This window comes from Dermochelys coriacea, chromosome 7 (assembly GCF_009764565.3).
Source record: "Dermochelys coriacea isolate rDerCor1 chromosome 7, rDerCor1.pri.v4, whole genome shotgun sequence".
Classification (NCBI taxonomy): domain Eukaryota; kingdom Metazoa; phylum Chordata; order Testudines; family Dermochelyidae; genus Dermochelys; species Dermochelys coriacea.
In genome coordinates this window covers 67,605,781-67,627,429 of record NC_050074.1, presented here as the reverse complement: position 1 = coordinate 67,627,429, position 21,649 = coordinate 67,605,781, and the positions used below count along the sequence as shown (strand labels likewise).

The window sequence follows — 21,649 nt, the reverse complement described above, 5'->3', positions numbered from 1 at the left end:
AATTCAGATGGTCCTCTACCGTACTTGCCCTAAGACAGACGCCAAACTTGCAGAGTGCTAGAACCCCCCTCAGCTCCCACTGTAATCAATGGTATGTGAGCACGCTAAGCCCCTGGCAAGATTTGGCTCTTTAGAGCTGTTTCATAGGAACAGTTACTGCTTCGTGATATTTTTATTTTAAAATTATTCTTGCAGTATTTTTGGTCTTTTTAAAAGCATTTCACTTTAAGAAACAAAAAGAAAGCAGGAAAGAAAGAAGAACATGACAAGGATTAAAGAAAAAGAATTTGCTTACACCTATTTTTCACTAAAAGTGGGTTAGGAACAATGCGTCAAGTGAATTTGTTATGAATTATTCCTTTTTTTTTTTTTTTTTTTTAAAAACCACAAATAAAAAACCCACACAGTCTCTAGGTAAAATAGATTGAGCAAGTTTTATGCAGCGTTCCACACTCATCACATCTGCCACATGAACACTGACTTGTGTATTTTGAGCTGTATTTGGTAGCTCAAGTTCTTCCAAACTGGGGATTTAAAAACAAAAAAAACAAAAAACCAACAACTACAATTTGACAATTAATACCTAGCAGCCCTATGGGGTCGCTGAAATAAGAGGCTTTAAGGAACGGAAGAGATGTAAAGTATTTTGGAGTCAGTGGCAGAAATTCAGCTTTATTTGATTGGCTACTGAAATGTTGTATTCGTTCTAGAAGCCAGGTAAGCTGCAGTCATCTCATGTAAAACTTCCCAACCTTTGCTTGGATTCTGCAACTTCATTATCATTTTAATGACAGATTATGATCTTGCTTACACCTGCATAAATCAGGAGCGACTCTGCTGAGGTTATAAATAGAGCTAGTAGGAAAAGCAATTTTTGTCAGAATTTTCAAACCAAAATTGGGTTTTCAACTAAATAAAGTTTGTTGTGGACAGTGCCAGCTTTACATAAAAATTTTGAGTCGTCATTGAAAAAGTGAAAGTTTTTGGTTTTCAGGTGAAAATTTCTTTTCTTTCATTTTTTTTTTTAAATTATGTAAACTCAAAATTTTCTGTCAAATTTTTTTTGGATTTCTTTCCCTTCATTTTAATCAAAATTTTCTGCAGGAGGGAAAACAACCAACAACATTTTCTAACCAGTTCTAGTTATAAACTGGTAGAATCCAAATTAGGCTCAAAGTGTATCTAGCTCTGTGCCACATGGGACCACAAACTGAAGCATAGACTAATGAACCTGGGAGGCAACAATAGCAAGAGAGGACAGAGTCAAATCACACAGGGAACACATATTCAAAGAAAAGCTGGAAACTATATTGGTGGCTGTGTTCATGACGGAACAAAGATGTGCGACAGTATTGTGACGTTCTTTCTCCTTGAGCCCTATGGAAACCCCCTCCACAAGACTGCAGTTTTGTGGTCTCTCTCTACAGCATCATTGCCTCCCTTAGAACTCAGGTATTTTCCACACAAGAAACCTTCCCCGCACACTGAAAATGGCAGGGAAGGGAAGAAGTTTCGTTCAGCCAGAAGGTTCACTGATTCAAAGCCCAATGAAGCCAATGGGCTTCTATTCACTTCAGTAGGCTTCAGGTTGATCCTTGAGGTGCTCCTCTCCTGCCTCCCCTCAGGCATCAGTTGGTTTCCAGACACTGACCTTGACTCTCTCAATACCAACAATGGCCTTTTGAGCATACATTTCCACCCTGATCTCAGGTGGGAAGTAGCAAGGGATGAAGGGACAGGGAAACCAGGCCCCACCAACAGGATGCTGTAGTGGAATTTTGTACCCGAGGGAGTTTCCAGTCCCACAGAAGGAATGTTTCCCACCCTGACTAGCTGGGACGATTGGAGGGAAACTCCATGAGTCAAAATTGCCGTGTTTTCAAAAAGATTTTTCCAGTATAAACAACCACCTATCCCAACATTTGTTCAGTGCTTTGGCATAATCTAGAGAAGTGCTGGAGCAGTGTGAAATATTTAATAGTAAAGGACACAGTCAAGAGCCCCCTGCCCTCATATTTCCTATCATTCTCCCATTGCTATTGCTCACAATCAGATCTTAAATCAGATCGAAATCAGACCTCTGGAATTGAGATTGCTCTGCTTAGTAGTATTTCCCCCTCCCAGTACCCATGATGGGGGTGGGGGAGATATCTGTGTGTGTGCGCGCAGGGGGAATACGGGCATTAAAGCATTTGTTTTGAGACTAACTATAAAACATTAGCACATGAGGAAAAACAGGGAGGTCCTATTTTTGACCTCCGGTCTCGACAATGTCCTTTTCACACTGGTAAACAAGTTTCAAAGTGGATCCACAAAAGATTTAAAATAATAAAAAGAGACAGGGTGGGTGAAGTAATATCTTTTATTGGACCGACTTCTGTTGGTGAAAGAGACAAGCTTTCGAGCTATACAGAGTTTCCGGCCTGAAAACCCCCTCTTCCACTAACAGAAGTTGGTCCAATAAAAGATATTACTTTACCCACCTTGTCTCTCTAATATCCTGGGATCAACATTGCTATAACAGGAGAAAAAATAATAAAAAGTTAATTTTCCATTTTTTATTTCATCAGCAAGTGCATTATATAAAACTTAAAGTATCAAATCAGGACTAAAAGCACACACATATACCCCACACTAAATGAGCAATAAGGACCAAATTCCATGCTTCGATGTTAACCCATAGATCCTATTGACTATACTGGGAGTGCCATGTGCGTATCTAAGGACAGAATTTGGCTCCATTGGTGTGCTGGCAGTAACACAGCATGAAAATCTCAAACTTGGGAAAAGGTCTCTGGTGCTCAGAATCTCTCATCTATCGTCCAATAAGTCACTAATTTTTTTTCACCATTTTTACTAAGAAATGCCAAGACAAATACTGTAAAGTTATGGTGAAAACTGTGTGTGTCCCCTTTTGCAGGATATAAAGAGACAACATTCCAGCCTGAAGGTTATTCACTGCGACTTGTTTGTTTTTCTTGGAAAGCCATAGTCTCTCCACAATTTAATGGAACATAAGAAAGCTGAGCTTCATTAAAAGAGGCTCAAATCCACATCATACTCAACATCCAAGTGCCCTTTTCAAAACTATCTTATCCCAAAGGATATTTCATTACTGGAGTTAGTTCCAAACTAAAAGACCCTGTAGCGTTTCCCCATATAAAGGATTTTCTGATTCCCAGTGATAATAACACCACCTACAAAGCAAAGTATTATTTAAAGACTTCTGATCTAGGCTGAACGCAGAACTGTTTTTTCCTGTGCCTGGAGAAGGTACAAAGGACCTCTTCCTTCTTGCCCATCTTGTGTGTTCATACAGGAAGAAAGAGAGAGGTCAACAACTGAGGATGCTCCCCCTATAGTATGAGCATTCAATTGATTTGGAGATGTAGCCAAGGCCCTGACCCAGCATGAGCTCGGTATCACCACCAAGCAGGCATGGGAAACTACATGTCACACTTTCTCAATGCAGAGGCAGAGAACCTGTGTACAGCCCTTCCTTTCTATCAGCTGTACTGCATGGGCAGAATGCCTTGGGAAGCTTGTTTGGCCATTACAGCTGGTAATGCCACTACAGCTATTTGTACTTGAAAGGACAGGTTAGCCCAAGTATAGGGTGGGGGGGGGAAAAGAGGAAAAAAGCCACAGAAGTTATGTAAAAATTAAGAGAAAATTGTTTGGCAGCTCAAGTCCTTATTACATATTAACTTGCTCTACGCAATAAAATCTGACTTTTTGCAAATGTCTTTATAGACAGATGCCACTAGTTTTTTGTTTTGTTCTCTCTCCCTCCCCACCCCCTTCATCTTTGGAAAATGGAACAGCCCTATTAACATACAGAGTTTTCTGGCAATAAAGTAAACCCTGCCTTTTGAAACGCATGAACCTGAGAAAATACAATATTTTTAAAAGCCTATACTATTTCCTCATTAAAGCAAGTTCTATTTATTAGTACTGTGTAGTACAATATAGCACAGCTTCTTACAAAGCGCTAAAAAGGGAGAAACTCTTGTTAAGGAAACCTGGGTGTATATACACACTTGGTGGATTAAGACTGATGGTGCTTCCTTTTAAGTTAAAAAAAAAAAAAAAAAAAAAAAAAAAAAAAAAAAAAACCAGCCAAAACACCAGCCCTGCTCCAGAAAACCCTATTGATCCAGATACCTATCCTTGAAAGCTGTTTCGCCCAGTTTATATTTTTCACAGCCAAACTATTTCAGCACCCAAATACAACGCTACAGCCTCCAGGTTTAAAATAAACATAGAGCCAGCAGGATATTCTGAAACTCTCAGGACTATTTTCATTATAGAACTCCAGAAATCAAATCAAGTGTATGTGTGCATGCGCAGGGGAGAACACAATAGATCAGACCTTAACAACAGATTACAGAAGCACCACCACAAATTTCATACAGGTTAGTCAATCACAACTTGTCCTTCCATTCTCTCTTCCAGCAGAACCCTTTAAATATTAAGATGAAAGTTTAAAAAAAATTAAAAATTATTTTTTAAAAAAGCCCATATAGACCGAGTTGTCAAGTTAGAGAGAAATTTAGAAAACAGCCTTAGGAGACTCAAAAAACAAGACTACTACTGAAGACATGCTATTTTCAACTAGAAAGGCCAGGAATCCTCAATATGCGAAGTATGTTACATAAAATTCTCTAATTCTTTTGGGTAAATATATTATTCATATGTTATTAGAAGAGATTTTTTTCAACATCACTTTGATTTCAGTCAAGTCCTGTCTACCAGCACCCAAGTTTCCCACTCTCAACAGCTGATTTGTCCACAGCTTCTTGCCTGCTCTGTCAATTTTTCTTGAGACATTTTTCCATCTCTCTGGTCAGCCACCTCTCCAGGTTACTTTCCCCAAGCATTGCCATAACCCTCTGTCCCCCTCTTCCTAACATTTCCCCAGCCTGGTGCATGCAGTGAGTGACATGTTCAATGAGGAGAAAGTGCTTAAGTATCTCATTTCAACACTCATTGTGCCGGAACCAGCTATTTCAACATTCTAAACCTGAGCAGTTGAAACAGGATTTAGAATACACCCCATTGTGTAAATACAGTAAGCATGTGGCACATGAGTTGCAATATCTACATTTCCTTAAGCCACTGATGAAAAGCACAGAAGTGCCAGATATTCCTTCCAAACCACATAAATAAAAATAGAAAAATGGAGTGTCGTTAAAACAAAAACACCTACAGTCACCATCCTGTCTCGTTGACATCAATCCCACAGTCCTTCATAGTGTTCGCCCTTGGACACAGCCTGAAACTCTGAAAAGCTGTACAAGGTTCTACCATAGCAATACAAGCTACCTGACCGGACTCAAAATTCAAACACGACTCCTTAGCTATCCAGGACAAAAAGGGAAGTGCCTAAGACTCAAACGAACAGATCTATCTGTAAGAGACATAGCTGGTAATGTTTTTTTTGAGAGGTTTATGAGGGGCTTACTATTCAGTAAACTCCCCCCAAAGTAAACCCCCCATATAATATAATGTGGTGGGGGGGGACCACGAGACAGCGTTTTACAATATGCATAAGACCAAAACGCAAAAAGATAAATAATCTTATACGAAAAAGGCAGCTTACTGCACAACTAGAGAATTGGTTGGTAATGCTGGCAGAAAGCTTGTTACAAAGGGCAGCAAGAAAAAGTTTCAAAAATTTGTTTAATTTGTTAGTCTCTAAGGTGCCACAAGTACTCCTTTTCTTTTTGCAAATACAGACTAACACGGCTGCTACTCTGAAACCTTCACAAAATTGTATAGGATGCCCAGAGTTAGAACTCATTGGGCATAGGTGCCATGACTCAAGAACATGAGAGAAGGAATGTCATGGTCTATTTTTGTACTAAAACCCCTTTTAATCTAATTAGCATTGTATGCATCACAGTAGTGCGTAAAGGCCCCAACCAAGATCAGGGGCCCCTTTGTGTACGGTACCAAATATAGAGTAAGGAAGTGCCTGCCACAGAGACCTTGCAGTTTAAATAAGACAAGGCAAAGGATGGAGGGGAAAACATGCACACAGGTGAAGTGATCTGGCTAAAATCTCATAGTCGGTTAGTGGCAAAACTTGGAATAGAATCTAGATCTCCTGACTCCAGCTCAGCGCTGTAATTCTCAAAACCATGCTGCCTCAGCTCCTCTCTTGTCGAGAAATTCTATCCAAGTGTGGTGTCAATTCTGTCACACTTCACCAATGGCTAATCAAATTAGGCTACAATGCTGAACTCATTTATCAGTCAGTGTAGATGAGGATGCTGAATGTGGCTTGTCCTATCAGGTAACTGTGGTTAAACCCAGGGCTGAGCAAGATATAATCAAATCAATCAATCAATCATTAAGTCAGATATGTCCTGGTACACACTGAATTAGGGAGACCAGATATCCCAATATTATTGGGACAGCCTCAAATATTCAGAGCTCTGTCTTCCACAGGCACTTATTACCACCCTCCCTCCCCACCGCAAAAAAAAAAATCCCCCCCCCCCCAACAAAAAAAACAAGAAAAACAAAAACATACCTTGTCCTGATTTTTCACCCTTGCTATCTGGTCACCCTACACTGAATGCAAGTCATGTTCACCATTATGTCAGATAAGGGTTCTTTAGTACAGCCTTCCCCTCCTGCCCCCATAATGGGAGGCATGTGTGTTTATTTTATACAAATTTCAAATACTTGTCTAGACTTCCTCCATTTTAAACTGTAGATTTGACCTAATTCAATAAAATATTTTAAACTCATTGCAGTACGTGTAGACATTGACTCAATCTGTGATTTGACATAAGCCGTATCTCATGTGCAGAAAGTGCCATTCATGGTTTCTCTTCGGGAACCTTTCTAGTTTCCATCCAAGAAACATGTTACTGAGAACCATGTAAAATCATCATCCTTAAAAAGCACTACAGTCTCATTCACTGAGCCTGTGATTCCCTAGACAAAAGGTGCTTTCAACAACCCATGAGACAATGGTAAATGAGGAAAACAAAAAATGAATTCACCTAAAACCCCCCTCACATTTTAAACTGTGTGTTTAAATTGCCTCTGGAGCAGAATTAGGAGAAAAACATTACTGAAGTCTGCTAATTTTATAACACACCATAATGATACTTCCTTGGAAAACATCCCAACATTTTCTGTCCTGGCTGTTGGGGGAAAAAAAATAAAATCACAGAAGCAGCAGTTACAAACCCTGGTCAAAACGAGGTCAAAGCGGGGAAAAAAACGCTGTTTCCACCACACAGCAGTTCAGTATGAAGGTTCCTCAATAAAGCAGCTGTATTAACAAAAGCATACTACAGAGTTCTGTTATTTGTTTAATTCGTATTTATTTTCAGCGATACAGAACCATATCACAGTAGGATCAGAAGCAAAGCTAGTCAATAACTACAAATTTCACATAATCAGAAAACACTCATGTCAGACATTTCCCAGCATATTTGATTCTGATATTTAGAGCCTGTTTACTTTCACTTTCAGCTATATTAATTATTTAAGCCATTTTGTTTCACTTCAGCCTGTTCACAGCAACTCAGTTCAACTGCAATCAGACAAGATACACTAGTATCGTCATGATTCCCTGCAACAGAGACTGTGTAGTGATCATCACAGCCTGGAAAACTGAAAGCAATCCACTGATTTCATCCCATAGTTTTCAGGAATTTTGACAGTTGTCGTAAGTACCGTTAAACAGACCTCAAACTATTAGAAAAACTTAGTCATTAACACTAGTCACTAAGGATACATTTAGTGCCATATATGTCCTGCACAGTGTGTGAGATTAAACAATTTTGTGAAACAAAAACATTCAAACAGGAAAACAAAGATCACATTAAAGCAGATGTTTTCAGATCCTGCAATCTAACAGGAACATTAGCCCACAGGAACGCTAACTAGACCACATGTTACCTGAATGTAGTGCTATTTTGTTATTTGGATATCAGAGAGGGACTTCATAGGGGAAAGATAATTAGAAGAGCATTATTGCCATGACAGAAGAGAGGCATATGTGAGAGTGAGAAGAAGGCTAGACTGGTGGTCTGGTTTAGGAAGGTAAGGAGGTAAAAAACTTTGATATCACTGGACAAAAATACACTTCATATGAAACACTAATCCTCCTCTTGCCCGCCCTCGCTCCCCCTACCTTCATGGATATGGGGCTCTTTTCCTCACACACCAGAATATGGGGTCTCAGTGGCAGAAAAGCACTACTAGGCAAATGCTTAAGTCTTTGTAGGATCAGTAGTCAAAAGTTAATGCGGGAGCCAAATGGAGGTCACGGGGAAAAAACAGTGGTGCAAGATTTGGGAACCAGGAGAAAGGTGCCACATGGTAAAATCGAGGACAATCTAGGGAGAAATACGCTAATTCATTCCTACACAATGTGGACACTGCAGCAGAGTCCCTCGCAAGATGACCAACTCCACAGGGACTTGAATTACTGACACACTAAGCCCTTTGTCTAAAGTGAAAGTATTTTCCTGTTCAGGGGACGTTTGTTAAGCTGGGGTCAGGATTGTATCCATTTATAGAGTGTTTCCCACAACTGCACAAGTAGTATCTGATCATCCTTTATCTGCTCAGAAAAAGAACTTTCCTCCCTTCCCCTTAAGTCAAGTTCTACATTGATTAGTTTCCAATGGTTGTTTGTCTCAGCCAAATGTTTTCTGACATCCTTGTTTGAGGAAATACTGGCTTAAACTTGTGCATCCAATGGCACACTCAAAGACTGTACATAAGAATAAGGGTTTAAAAAAAAAAAAAAGTCAACATACATTGGAAAGCATGGATAACATTGGCCAAACAGCTGCAACTCTGCTCCTTCTCTGCTTTCAGTCTGCAGGATTATCAGAAAAAATAGAATGCAAAAACAGAAAACAATCCTCTTTGCTATCAATATAGATCTTCAGCATGCCAGCAACTCTGAAAACAGAGAGAGGATCTAACTGAACCATCTTAGATTAGATTTTAGACTCTGTTTACTACAGCACTTAAACCAAAGTGCACCCATCATGACATTACAGTAACTTACTCCTGCCTTCTTTAAGCCACCAGAAGACCACTAGATTTTCTCTCTCTTGCTCAAAAATGACCACATTCCAGACAACTTCTAATGTACGCAGGTTTTCAAGTGGTGTCACACTGTAAGACTCAGTAAGGATAGGTAGCAATCTCTTAAAGGCCAAACCAAAATGTATATAGTTTGCACACTAAGAAGTAGGGTGACTGCAAAGTTACTTTTAATATCATACTGCTGTGAGCTGGGTGAAATCTGCTTATGCTCCTGAGGGGGTCAGGGCTGTGAGGCATGTCACCACCACCTCCTGTTAGTGTTAATCTCTTGTTTATGAGCTGCCTGAGACTAACAGCCTTTAGTCACATAAGCACTGTCTTCCAGGTCTCCACAGGCCTTGCTCTCTCTGTGCAGACAAGCAATAGGCATATACCAACCCACCAACTCCCTTGACACATCAGTCACTGGACACTCACAGAAATTAACAGGTTTGCAGGCCCCAAAGGGCTAGTATGCACACAGCTAGACTGGTACAATTCAGGATCAGGTCCTTGATAACTTCACAGCACTAAGATATATTTATAGTGAAAACAATTGTAAGTTTATTGTTAAAGATTAAGAGACAGTAAGCAAGGATAACAAGTAGGAACAGAAATGGTTACATAGAAAACAAGAAGGTATAACATGCTGCTTAAAGTCTCACCTTACCTTTTACAGGCAAACCATCTGTCTAAAAGCAGTCTTGTCTCACCCAAAGCTTTTTCGCAGCATTTCCAACCAGGGTCGTTTTCATGAATGTAATTGCACTGATCAATTACTCCCAAGGTGCAGGATAACTGGGTCCCCCAGTTACAATGCAGTAAACCTTTGAAGTATACCCCCCCCACACCAATGTTTTGTTCTCCAGTGTGCTCTTCACTGTTGATTTCACATCCCCAAGTCAGTTCAGTATGCAAAATGGGTTTCCATTGTGTTGGCTTACAGTGCTCGACTTAGACATAAACATAGGGAGATTGGAGAGTCTACATCCCTTTGTGTGACAAAAACTTGTTTGACAAATCTGCCTGGGACACAGATTCTAAGACACATTTTTGCACCTATACGTAACTCCTTAAAATCATCATACATATATCTCAAAATGATGAATATCAACAGGACAAACTTTTATTAGTCACCTCCCAGGCACCCACAACCCTTTTTTAGGCAAATACTATGAAAGCAGCACATTAGGAGTTGCTGCTACAGAAGAGTGAACCTTTTGCCAGTTGGCATTGCAGGGTTCTTAGGGTCACAATGGGTTCAGACAGATACCATGCAGCATAGAGATTCCATCTGGTTATTCTGTATTCATACTTCCAGAAAGTGTCAGATAAAATACTCCAAATAAGTCATGAGGTAAACAGACAACCACAATCTAAGCAAGACATCATTTTGATCCCTGTAAATACAGGGTCCCTGCATCCCATACTCCCATAAGTAGTTCCGCTGTGCCTGTGTGGTGGTTTACTAATTACCCTTGAAGAACACCCACATAATAAAAGGCAGGCATTCCAGGGCAAGTTTGGTGTCATCACTGAAAACACTATGCACTTAAGCCTCAATCTTGAAAACTTTAATGCACATGTGTGACTTCATTCACAAAGTTATGAATGTGTTATGCAAGATGGCACCCATAACTCATAGCCCTTCCACCATGGGGATTTACATGAGGGTGATTAGTGAACCAATCCTGTTGTGTTTTGTTTAAGTGACAGGACAAGAAAAGGACATGGTGTTTTGTAAAGTAAACTGATAGCTATGGGAACAGCTACTTTCACTGTCAAAGCAAGGCCAGTATAAGGTAGGACAGCGCTTTCCCATTTATTTTTTTTTTTAAAATGCATTCTGTTCCATGTAAAACCCCAAACAGCTTGAATCTACCATTAGCAGGAGCAACTCAGGCCTGCAACAGCCAAAGATATGACCTGTGCAATAGTAGTATGATGTCATGTAACAAGTTATTGGCTTTTTATTCTTATATTGATTCAGGCCATTTAAAAACCCTCCCTATATTAAAGGACACACACACACACACAAACCAGGCTCAGTGAAGACAAATACTTTCCCAAGCAGGAAATGATCCCAATTAAACCATCTCACCAGTTCCATGAAGAACACAGGCCTAAAAAGAGCAGGGCTTACAATCCATAAGAAATCTGTGGTGAAAGAGGCACCCACCTGTTTGGAAGGAACCCCATAAGGGAGGCAGAGAGGCAAACTTGCTCATCAGTCCTTCTCCAGAAGACACAAGCAGTGAGCATCCAAGAAAGGTGAGAGATGTGGCTGCCCCAGATCCAGTTTCTGGAGCTGTACACCAGCCTACATCCCTGGAGGAGGCCTACTGACATTTCTGTCCCCCACTGAAAGCAGAGGAAGCATGGTCAGATTTCCCTCTAGCACTCTTACTTGCTAGCTGCACTCCTTACCAGGGGCTACTCTAGAGCCCCAGTGACTGTGGCCCGGGCAGTTGCTTCTGCCTCATACTAGAATTGCATCAGATTGACCACCAACTGCTGCCCGTAACGGGAGTGACTTCCTTCCCCCAGCAACTGCTTCAGGATCCTCTCCAGCACCACTGCTACAGCCACTACCCCCTCCCCCCAACAATTCTTGCTTAAGATCTCCTTAGCCATAGCCACAGCATGGATGCTGCCTTCTACACCTTTGCCCCACACTCTGTCTGCTGCTTCTCTCTGTTTTAATCAGCATGGTGTAGGGGGACAGAAATGGTCTTCAGGAGCCCCCCCCAGATCTGCTGAAATTGCTTTTGGACTTGAGTAAAGCTAGAGAAGGTACCAGGTTATTTTGAAAGAGTAGGGTGAGCTCAAATTACTGGAGTTCTGCTCTCAGTCTTCAGTTGTTACAACTGAAATCAAGTGTATCACCATCCAGGGTGGTGATAAAGAGACAGACAAAAGAAAGAAAAAAAAAATAGTTCTACCACATTTAAGATGGTAACAAACTGTTGCCGTTCTATTCTATGTCCTTGAAGTAGCAAAGATTTCTTTTACCAGTGGTTAGTGAGAATTCTTCATTTCCCACATGAGACTTGACAAATCACTGTTCTTCTGAATTACTATCTATACCTTGTGGGTCACCACGTGGCCGGGAAAAAATGCACGATATGTTCAAGGGAGACCTCAGTGGGACTACTGTGGAGTTTCAAAGGCTGATTTGATGAAATGAGCAATTCAGCAGCTCTACAAAAAAGAAAAGGAGTACTTGTGGCACCTTAGAGACTAAAATTTATTCGAGCATAAGCTTTCCTGAGCTACAGCTCACTTCATCGGATGCATTCGGTGGAAAATATGCATCCGATGAAGTGAGCTGTAGCTCACAAAAGCTTATGCTCAAATAAATTTGTTAGTCTCTAAGGTGCCACAAGTACTCCTTTTCTTTTTTGCGAATACAAACTAACACGGCTGCTACTTTGAAAGCAGCGCTACATTAAGACTCTTTAAAAATGATTCACAGCAGGTCCCAACTATGTTAGCACAGTTGGTAGTGACTGAAAGTTGTAATTCGATGGCTGTTTGGCAATCTATGTGAAATAAATGGGCAGGGTAAGCCCATGTTCTCAACAATATCATACCACCGGGACACCCACATTTTCAGGAAAGGCCAAGGACTGAATGAGCTTGGAGCCTGAATTGGTTTTCAGCCGTGGATGTCTTTCCTCCAAATCAGACAGAGGAGCAACACAAAAATGTCTGCACCTATGCCACTGCACATTTTGTGACATAAGCAGGACCACTGTCTCTAGCACCATTCACCAGCATTAAGTCGGAGGAAAATCACAGGCAAAGGAAAGAAAACATCTGTACGCTTATTCTTAAGGGGAACTTTGCATTAGGATTCCAGATGAGAAGGGAAAGGGATAATATATTCAATAGCATGATATGGAGCAGCCAGTCATCATCGTCAGCTCTTGATTGCTTTATCCACAGAAAAGTCCAGCTTTTGACTCCAAAAATCCTGTGCTATTTGTATCATTATTACGCAGCTGAACATTTGTTTCCCAATCATTCAGTTCTGTGCTCTTTGGGACAGTTCAGCCCCTGTGGATTTGGGGGATTATATTAATGCGCATTAGAGAACTTTTAATGAAGCATAGTCCACGAGAGCCAGTTGTGCAACACATTGGAGTGGCCTAAAATGTATACTCCTCAAGTGCAGACTAAAGCACCATGTAGACAAGCTCTTGGTTTATTAAGAAGTCTCTAAATACATACTGGGGGGACAAAGACCAAAGCCTTTAACAGTGTTTGTACAAGCCTCTAACTTCCCCATCCAGTGTCAAAAGGTAAACAGAAATGGAATTAGTTGACAAGCAGCCCTGACTGATCATTTTCCTTTTGTAACACCTCGGTAGTTCATTTTGAAATGCTTCTTGTACTTTCATTGTCAAAAATGTTTTTTGACTACACACACATTGTTACACTTGCTTTGAGACGCACTGCAAGAACAAGATGTTTGCATAAAGAAAACATCTTCAACTGACATCAAATTAGGTTTATGAGCTCTTGGAATAGATGATTCAATTGAACAGTTATGATTTAATCATAATATTTTCTATACAGTCATTTGAAGAATAGATAAAGTCTCCATACAAATATCATGATGTTCTTCAGAGTTCAATTACTCCTCAGAGGTTTAGAATATTCTATTTTAAAATGGCGTATGTCCAACACAGCCCAAACCTTGCAAAATTTCAGCCTTTAATATTTAGCCTTTGTGTCTTAATTACTCTGAGTAGGTTTTTTCAAAGAGTCAAACAGCACTAAAATAACCTTGCCCTTTTCTTTGGTATGAGAACACAAACACAGGAAAAAGCAGTGTCATATTTAAGTTGTCTAAAAAAAGAAAACAAACATTCCTAACCATGATAGCAACTTGTATTACAAACCACCGCCTTGTTTACAGTTTATAAGGTGGGGCCTTAGAGAATGTAGCAGCCACCTTCTGTGGCCTAAGGGTTCAGGCATTCTCTCCACTTAGCTTGGGGGAATAAAAGAAATACAGAAGCCTTTTGAAACCTCTATTGCAAATACTTGTATTTCTGTTCCAGAGACTGCAAAAGAAGAGGAAAAATACAACAACAATACCTAGCTCTTAAGGAGACAGTCTCATACGCACTAGGATGGAAAACCCCAGTGGCTCTCAATCTTTCCAGACTACTGTACCCCTTTCAGGAGTCTGATTTGTCTTGGGTACTCTCAAGTTCCACCTCACTTAAAATCTACTTGCTTACTTTTTTTGTATTTTTTGTCTGATTTGTGTGTCACAGCACACTATTAGTGAAAAATTGCTTCCTTACTCATTTTACCACATAAATTATAAAATAAACTGGAATACAAATATTGTACTTATATTTCACTGTATAGTATACAAAGTAGTATAAATAAGTCTGTATGAATTTTAGTTTATATTGACTTTGCTACTGCTTTTTATGTAGCCTCTTGTAAAACTAGGCAAGTATCTAGATGAGTTGGTGTTCCTCCTGGAAGACCTCTGCATAGCCCTGGTTGAGAACGACTGGCTGGAAGAGACCTTTGAAGCTGTATTTGTGAAACCTATGCAGTATAAATATATGAATATATATGCTCTGTAAGAAACTAGCTAGATTTGGCAAGACCAAGCTCAAAGCACAGTTAAAAATCAGTCAACTGTTTGTTTTTAATGGAGACTAGTGTAACAACATTCACTACATAACTCCCTCAGGTGCTGAATTGTCCAGGAAGCCAGTATGCAAAGTACTGTATCCGGTAGTCATACTTTGACGATGCGCTTTGTTCATTAATAATGGCAAAAAGTTAGCGCTGTGCCTCAACTAATTCCTCACAGGGACCAAGTTAACTGTATTTAAATCAGAAATCCATGCGTTCCACAGTAATTAAGATTTTACTAAAACTGTCAAAGGGTAGTTAAAGGAAAGTAACGCTTGGTCTACACTAGAAAATTAAGGTTTCAGAGTAGCAGCCATGTTAGTCTGTATTCGCAAAAAGAAAAGGAGTACTTGTGGCACCTTAGAGACTAACAAATTTATTTGAGCATAAGCTTTCGTGAGCTACCGCTCACTTCATCGGATGCATTTGGTGGAAAAAAAACTAGAAAATTAAGTCAGCTTAATGACATCACTCAGGGGTGGGAAAACAAATTCCCACTGTAGACAGCACTACACTGTTTTCTTCCGTCGACTTAGCTACAGCCTCTTGGGGAAGTAGATTACTTACACCAACTGGAGAACCCCTCCTGCTGCTGTAGCTAGGGTCTACAATGAACCCCATCTCAACCCCAGCACATGTTGAAACAACAAAACAATTTTGAAAAGAACACTGTCAATTTACATCTTTAACATAAAAACACTTGGCAGAATTCAATTTTTTAAAATAATTTTAACAGATATTGATGTTTATTTTTAAACTTTTTTATTTTATCAATTTAAATTTTAAACAGTTGTATGAAATTATGCCTGGGCCACAACTATTTAATGACAGACATTAAAATTCAAAAACTTAAAAAGTTTTATTAACCATTAAAACACAAATTGTCATCACATGCCAGAATATAGATCTCCTTAAGTCAACAAATTCTGTTTTCACTATTCATTTGCTAGTCTATTTGTAAAAAGCCAAATTTAAAAAAATCTAAATTATTGAATTTTGACCCTATCAAGCTCCCAAGCAGCTTTTTTCTTACTTCGCTATCTGTAAACATTGTCAGTTTGTGTGTATGTGGTGAAATCAACGTTTACTGACATTTACCAATACAATCCTTTTAAGCCTAAACATACCGTTTCTGAGAAGGTCTCCTTTCTACATCATCTCCAGATTTTTAACATTAGTATTAAAAAATAAAAAATGTTCCATCAATTTTAAGAGTCTTTTCAGCAATGGAGAAACTGCCCGACTTTACAGGGGTCCAGCCTGACTATATCCAAAGTTCTGTCAAAGGCAGCAGATAACTTGGTACTTGCAACTATCCCAGGTACAATATTTTCAGAAAAAAATGTGATATTCAGGCTGGAAGTGTCCCTTTATAAACAACAACACTGTGTAGGCTGAACAATGCTATTAAAGATCAGTCCAAACCAAAACCTGCTTCCCGCAGCTCCTACTGGCCGGGAACAGCGAACTGCGGCCACTGGGAGCTGCAGGCGGCCATGCAAATGTACGCAAACTGTCTCACGGCCCGCCAGTGGATTACCCTGATGGGCTGCATGCAGCCCATGGGCCTCAGGTTGCCCACCACTGCTCTAATGGAACCATCTAAAACTGCCTCAAAACTCCCTTGAACTTTAAGGAAGTTGGATCTGGACTTGGTATCCAAGGACCATCTTCCTTGGCTGTTCAGTGGCTTCAGTAAGAGAATGTGGTATCACAATCCAATGCCTAGCTGAGACTGCTAAATCTGAAAGTTTTGGAATTTTTTAGGAAACAAAAAAAAGTCTGTTTGGGGTCTGTTCCACAGTGAGAGATTCAAATCTGGGTCTACCAGACCCCAAGCAAGAACTCCCAACCACTGGGCCAACACCAACACGCCACTACCTCTGTTGTATTTAAAAAAAAAAAAAAATCAGTGCCGTTTCAGAACCACTGGGACTGCATTTTTTAGTCTAAAACTATTTGTCTAAACATTTTTTCCCAGCTCTAGACAGACATTGGTGTAGACAGGGCTCTAGTATTTTTATCACCATGAAACAAAAGCCTGTTCAGACCAAGTTGTCATGACATAATACCTGAGCCCCAGCTACACCAATCGTTTAGCACTAGTGCAGCTGCTGCACAGCTGGCTTCTGCAGTAATATGGATACAAATTCTCTTACGGTAAATGCACCAGAGCCCAGCTTCACAGCTTGCAGCAGATATCGACTGCTTGGATGAAGGAATCGCATGTGATTCCTCCCTTTTAAAAGGCAGATAAATTGTTGACAGAACTAGCTCTGTATCAATGGTCAGAGGAAGCTTTATAAAAATCAGAGGGCAGAATCCAGAATTAAGACTAGGATGGAAAAACAGTGGAAGCAATACATTGTAAATATTTACAGCTGACCTTTTCATATACCTGTAGCACGACAGGATATTTCACCCTGGCAGCTGCCAGAAGGGAAATACAATATTTGCATAATATCAGAAGCTCAAAAATACCATAAGGTCTCTGTTGATCAGGTCAACAGCCAACCATTTAGCCGAGACGCTGGGTCCAATAACGGTGTTTTACCATAATTAAAAGGACTACCTCCATCAACGCTATTCGTTATAAAAGGTGTGTGAAGGCAATCACCTAAGCATCAGTACACTACTTATTAGTTCTACCTGTGCAGTCTATCCCTATATAATTTCTGTATATTGTAAAAAAGAAATGGAATACTTTTGGCACCTTAGAGACTAACAAATTTATTTGAGCATAAGCTTTCGTGAGCTACAGCTCAGTTCATCAGATGCATTCGTGAAGCTCACGAAAGCTTATGCTCAAATAAATTTGTTAGTCTCTAAGTGCAACAAGTATTCCATTTCTTTTTTGCGAATACAGACTAACACGGCTGCTACTCTGAAACCTGTATATTGTAGAAAATCTAGCAGGCTCTGTTTTGAGAATCCTGGTGTTTTGGTATCAAACTTCAGATATTTGCCAGTACATTTGAATCAACATTGTTATTTTGATGACACTGAGTTCCAATATTCTCTTTCACAGGTTTTCTCTGTGCTATTGTTTCTTACCCAAGCCCAGAGCCAGATGTTAAATCATTTTCTTCAGCTGAGCAGTGACAAAGCTGAGTTTATTGCAGGTGACCTCCTTGCATATTTGTGGTGACATTGCCTCTAGGTAGGCCCCATGAATAAGGCTACATTTTAGCCACGGGTATTTTTATTAAAAGTCATGGAAAATTTCATGAGCCCATGACCACTATCCAAGACTTACTAAAAATACCCAACTAAAATTGTGGGGGGAAGGGGAGAAGGAAGAGGGGGCAAGTCATGGTTCGGGCAGGGGAGTGCTGCAGGTCCTGGGGAGGGGGGCACAAGTACTAGGTGGGGAGTCGCTGCCCGGGATGGGGGCGGGGAGAGCGCAGGTGCTTGGGACGGGTTGGGCATGGGCGGGGGGGCTGAGCCTTGCTCCTTACTCAGCTCCTGGGAAGCTGCGGCCCCAGCTCCCTAGCTCCACGTGCTGCCTCCGCTCTGCTCCAAACCCTGGTTCTTCAGCTCCCATTGGCTGGGAGCCGCGGGCAATAGGAACAGCAAAGGCAGTGCTTGGCTGCTGGCAGAGGCAGCACATGGAGCTAGGGGAGCTGAGGGAGGGGAGCCTCCCCCCCCCGGTAAGCAGCAGCCCCAACCCCTAGGCCTGAGCCCCCTCACATCCAAACTCCTGCTGCTGGGGCGCAGGAGGCCCCCTGAGACTGCCCCAGCAGCAGCCAGTGCAACTGACCCCAGTGCTGCCTGAGCTGCTCAGGCGGCTCCTGGGCCAGCCGCATGGAGCTGATGCAGAAGTCATGGAATCTGTGACTTCCATGACAAACACGGAGCCTGATCCATGAACTACTAAGTGACTCCTTTGCCTCCAGATTTGCCACAGGGTTCTGGTCCACTGCCTAAATTTAATTTAAAAAAAAAAAAAAAATACATTTCTAGTGCTTATGGTTGTGCTGAAAAACCTTCCCAGTATATTCTGTCTGCAAACAGCTTAGAGCAATAACTGAAAAACGGGCAAACTACTACCCTGACTTGTTACAAGGGACATTAACTCTGAAATATAAGCGACAAGTGACAAAATGTTTAAACTGCTTCTTTTCTTACCTTAACATCTAACTTTTATGCTTATTTTACAAGCCCAAGTTGCCTTTCGAGGTGTCCCCTAACCAGTGGTCAAGACTTCATCTTTTCCCCATATAGCTATACAACCCAGTTAAGTGCCTACAACGCATAGCGTTACATTGGGTGTATAAAGTGACACAGTGAGAAATGAAGGTCTAGGAGTAGTGTAAAACTAATGTGATTTGATATGAAAATAAATAACAGAAGGGAAAGAGCACTGGTTATATTACTCACTTTCAGATTTAATTCAGGATAAGTCTACATCTATGAATTCACCTGGCGCTGACACAGGATTTCCTATATGCAGCACCAAGGAGTCATACTAAAGAGTACATGGGGCCTTGCCTTTAGAGTTAGCAGCCTTGTTAATATCACAGCTACTGTCGCATCTGGCCAACATCTTTGGTCATATCTGTATTCTGACCAGAACTTTCCTCTTGCCATTTCATTCCATGCTACCTCTTTCCCATGTTACCAGATGGCAAATGGTCCTCCAGAGATTGCATTTACAGTAAAAAACTAGTAAATAAAATATTCTGTAGGCTTGAGCTCAGGCAAAGAATCGCTGCGTGGATTCTTATGCTACCTCTGCTTTCCCCAACTATTTTTCTAACACACTCATTACACTGGCTTCCCCTTAAATATTACATACAGAGCTGCTTTGACAACTTAAAATGATTTTTTTGAAACCACATCTGTGGATAAGGTTTAGATAGTTTTGACACCATGATGCTGGCAGACCAGGTAGCTCACATCAAGGTTCCCGTGTCTCAAATGAACACTGACAAATACATAGCTGGAATCCATCTGACTCACCTGTGCGTTAGTATTATTAAAATAGGTATTAGAATTCTAAGCAAATGTTTAGTGTTCAACTGTTATGAAATGTTTGTAAAGTGCTGCATGCATTCATGTCATAATATCTGTATCCCATGTTATGGGCTGTTGATTAATCGCAGTTAACTTGTGCAATTAACTAAAAAATAATCGTGATTAACGTGATTAAAACTGTGATTAAATATTTTTGGATGTTTTTCTATATTTTCAAATATATTGATTTCAATTACACAACACAGAATACAGAAAGTGTACAGTGCTCATTTTATATTTTTTATTGCAAATATTTGCACTGTAAAAATGATAAACAAAAGAAATAGTATATTTCAATTCACCTCATACAAGTACTGTAGTGCAATCTCTTTATGGTGAAAGTGCAACTTAAAAATAGATATATTTTTTGTTACATAACTGCACTCAAAAAAAAACCCACACACACTGTAAAAACTTTAGAGCCTATGAGTGCAGTCAGTTCTACTTCTTGTTCAGACAATTGCTAAGACAAACAAGTTTGTTTTTATTTATGGGAGATAATGCTGTCCGCTTCTTATTTACAATGTCACCTGAAAGTTCTTTTGTAGCATTTCAAGGTATTTATGTGCCCGATGTGTTAAACACTTGTATGCCCCTTCAGGCTTCAACCACCATTCCAGAGGACACACTTCCATGCTGATGCTGCTCATTAAAAAAATTTACATATGTATTAAATTTGTGACAACTCCTTGGGGAAGAATTGTATGTCTGCTGCTCTGTTTTACCCACATTCTGCCATGTATTTCATGTTATAGCAGTCTCGGATGATGATGACCTAGCACATGCTGTTCATTTTAAGAACACTGTCACTGCAGATTTGACAAAATGCAAAGATTGCTACAGCACTCAACACAAGGTTTAAGAATCTGAAGTGCCTTCCAAAATCTGAGAGGGACAAAGCGTGGAGCATGCTTTCAGAAGTCTTAAAAGAGCAACACTCCGATGCAGAAACTACAGGACCCGAACCACCAAAAAAGAAAAATCAACCTTCTGCTGGTGGCATCTGACTGCTTTGGATCGTTATCAAGCAGAATCCATTATCAGCATGGACGCATGTCCTCTGGCCTGGTGGTTGAAGCATGTAAATATCCTGTAATGCTGGCTAACAGTGCCATGCGAACGCCTGTTCTCACTTTCAGGTGATATTGTAAATAACTGGGCAGCAGTATCTCCTGTAAATGTAAACAAACATGTTTGTCTTAGCAATTGGCTGAACAAGAAGTAGAACCAAGTGGACTCGTAGGCTCTAATGTTTTGCATTGTTTTATTTTTGAAAACAGTAATTTTTTGTACATAATTCTACATTTGTAAGTTCAACTTTCATGATAAAGAGATTGCACTACAGTACTTGTATGAAGTGAATTGAAAAATACTATTTATTTTGGTTTTTACAGTGCAAATATTTGTAAGCAAAAATAAATGTAAAACGAGCACTACACTTTTTATTCTGTGTTGTAATTGAAATCAGTATATTTGAAAATGTAGAAAACATCCAAAAATACTTAAATAGAACATTTATTTAACAGTGCAATTAATCACACGATTAATCGTCATTAAATTTTTTTAATCATTTGACAGCCCTAGTTATAAAGTGTTTGTAACTGTAAGTCACCAGACAAAAGAGAAGCATGGAGTGTGACATATTAGTTTCCAGCAGGAGACATTCTCTCCTGCCCAAGAAAAGAAGGCAACCAACACCAGAGGAACCATTGTGGAACATCAGAAGACAAAAGACTTCGTTGACTGCTCCTCCTTCCCCTTCCCCACCAGGAGAGGTGCAAGTGAATTTCTCCCAACAGCTGAATTTGCAGATGGCGGGAAGGAATCAAAAGCCCTAGCAAGGATGAACTGTATCTTTTATGCTGCTTGAACTCTGAAGGGCAAAGATTATTAAGCATAA

General features: G+C 40.2%; 1 protein-coding gene across 3 annotated transcripts in view; it reads right to left on the bottom strand.

Annotated features, from left to right (window-relative positions):
• The window catches only part of ANXA11 (annexin A11), a 56,659-nt gene that overhangs the window by 27,714 nt on the left and 7,296 nt on the right, over positions 1-21,649 (bottom strand). The window contains exon 1 of one of the 3 annotated variants that reach the window (XM_038409818.2): positions 11,246-11,344. The exons of the other annotated variants lie outside the window; for them this stretch is intronic. The gene's annotated coding sequence lies outside the window, so the exon portion shown is untranslated. Of the gene's footprint in view, positions 1-11,245; positions 11,345-21,649 lie in introns of those variants that run through there. 3 annotated transcript variants of the gene reach the window in all.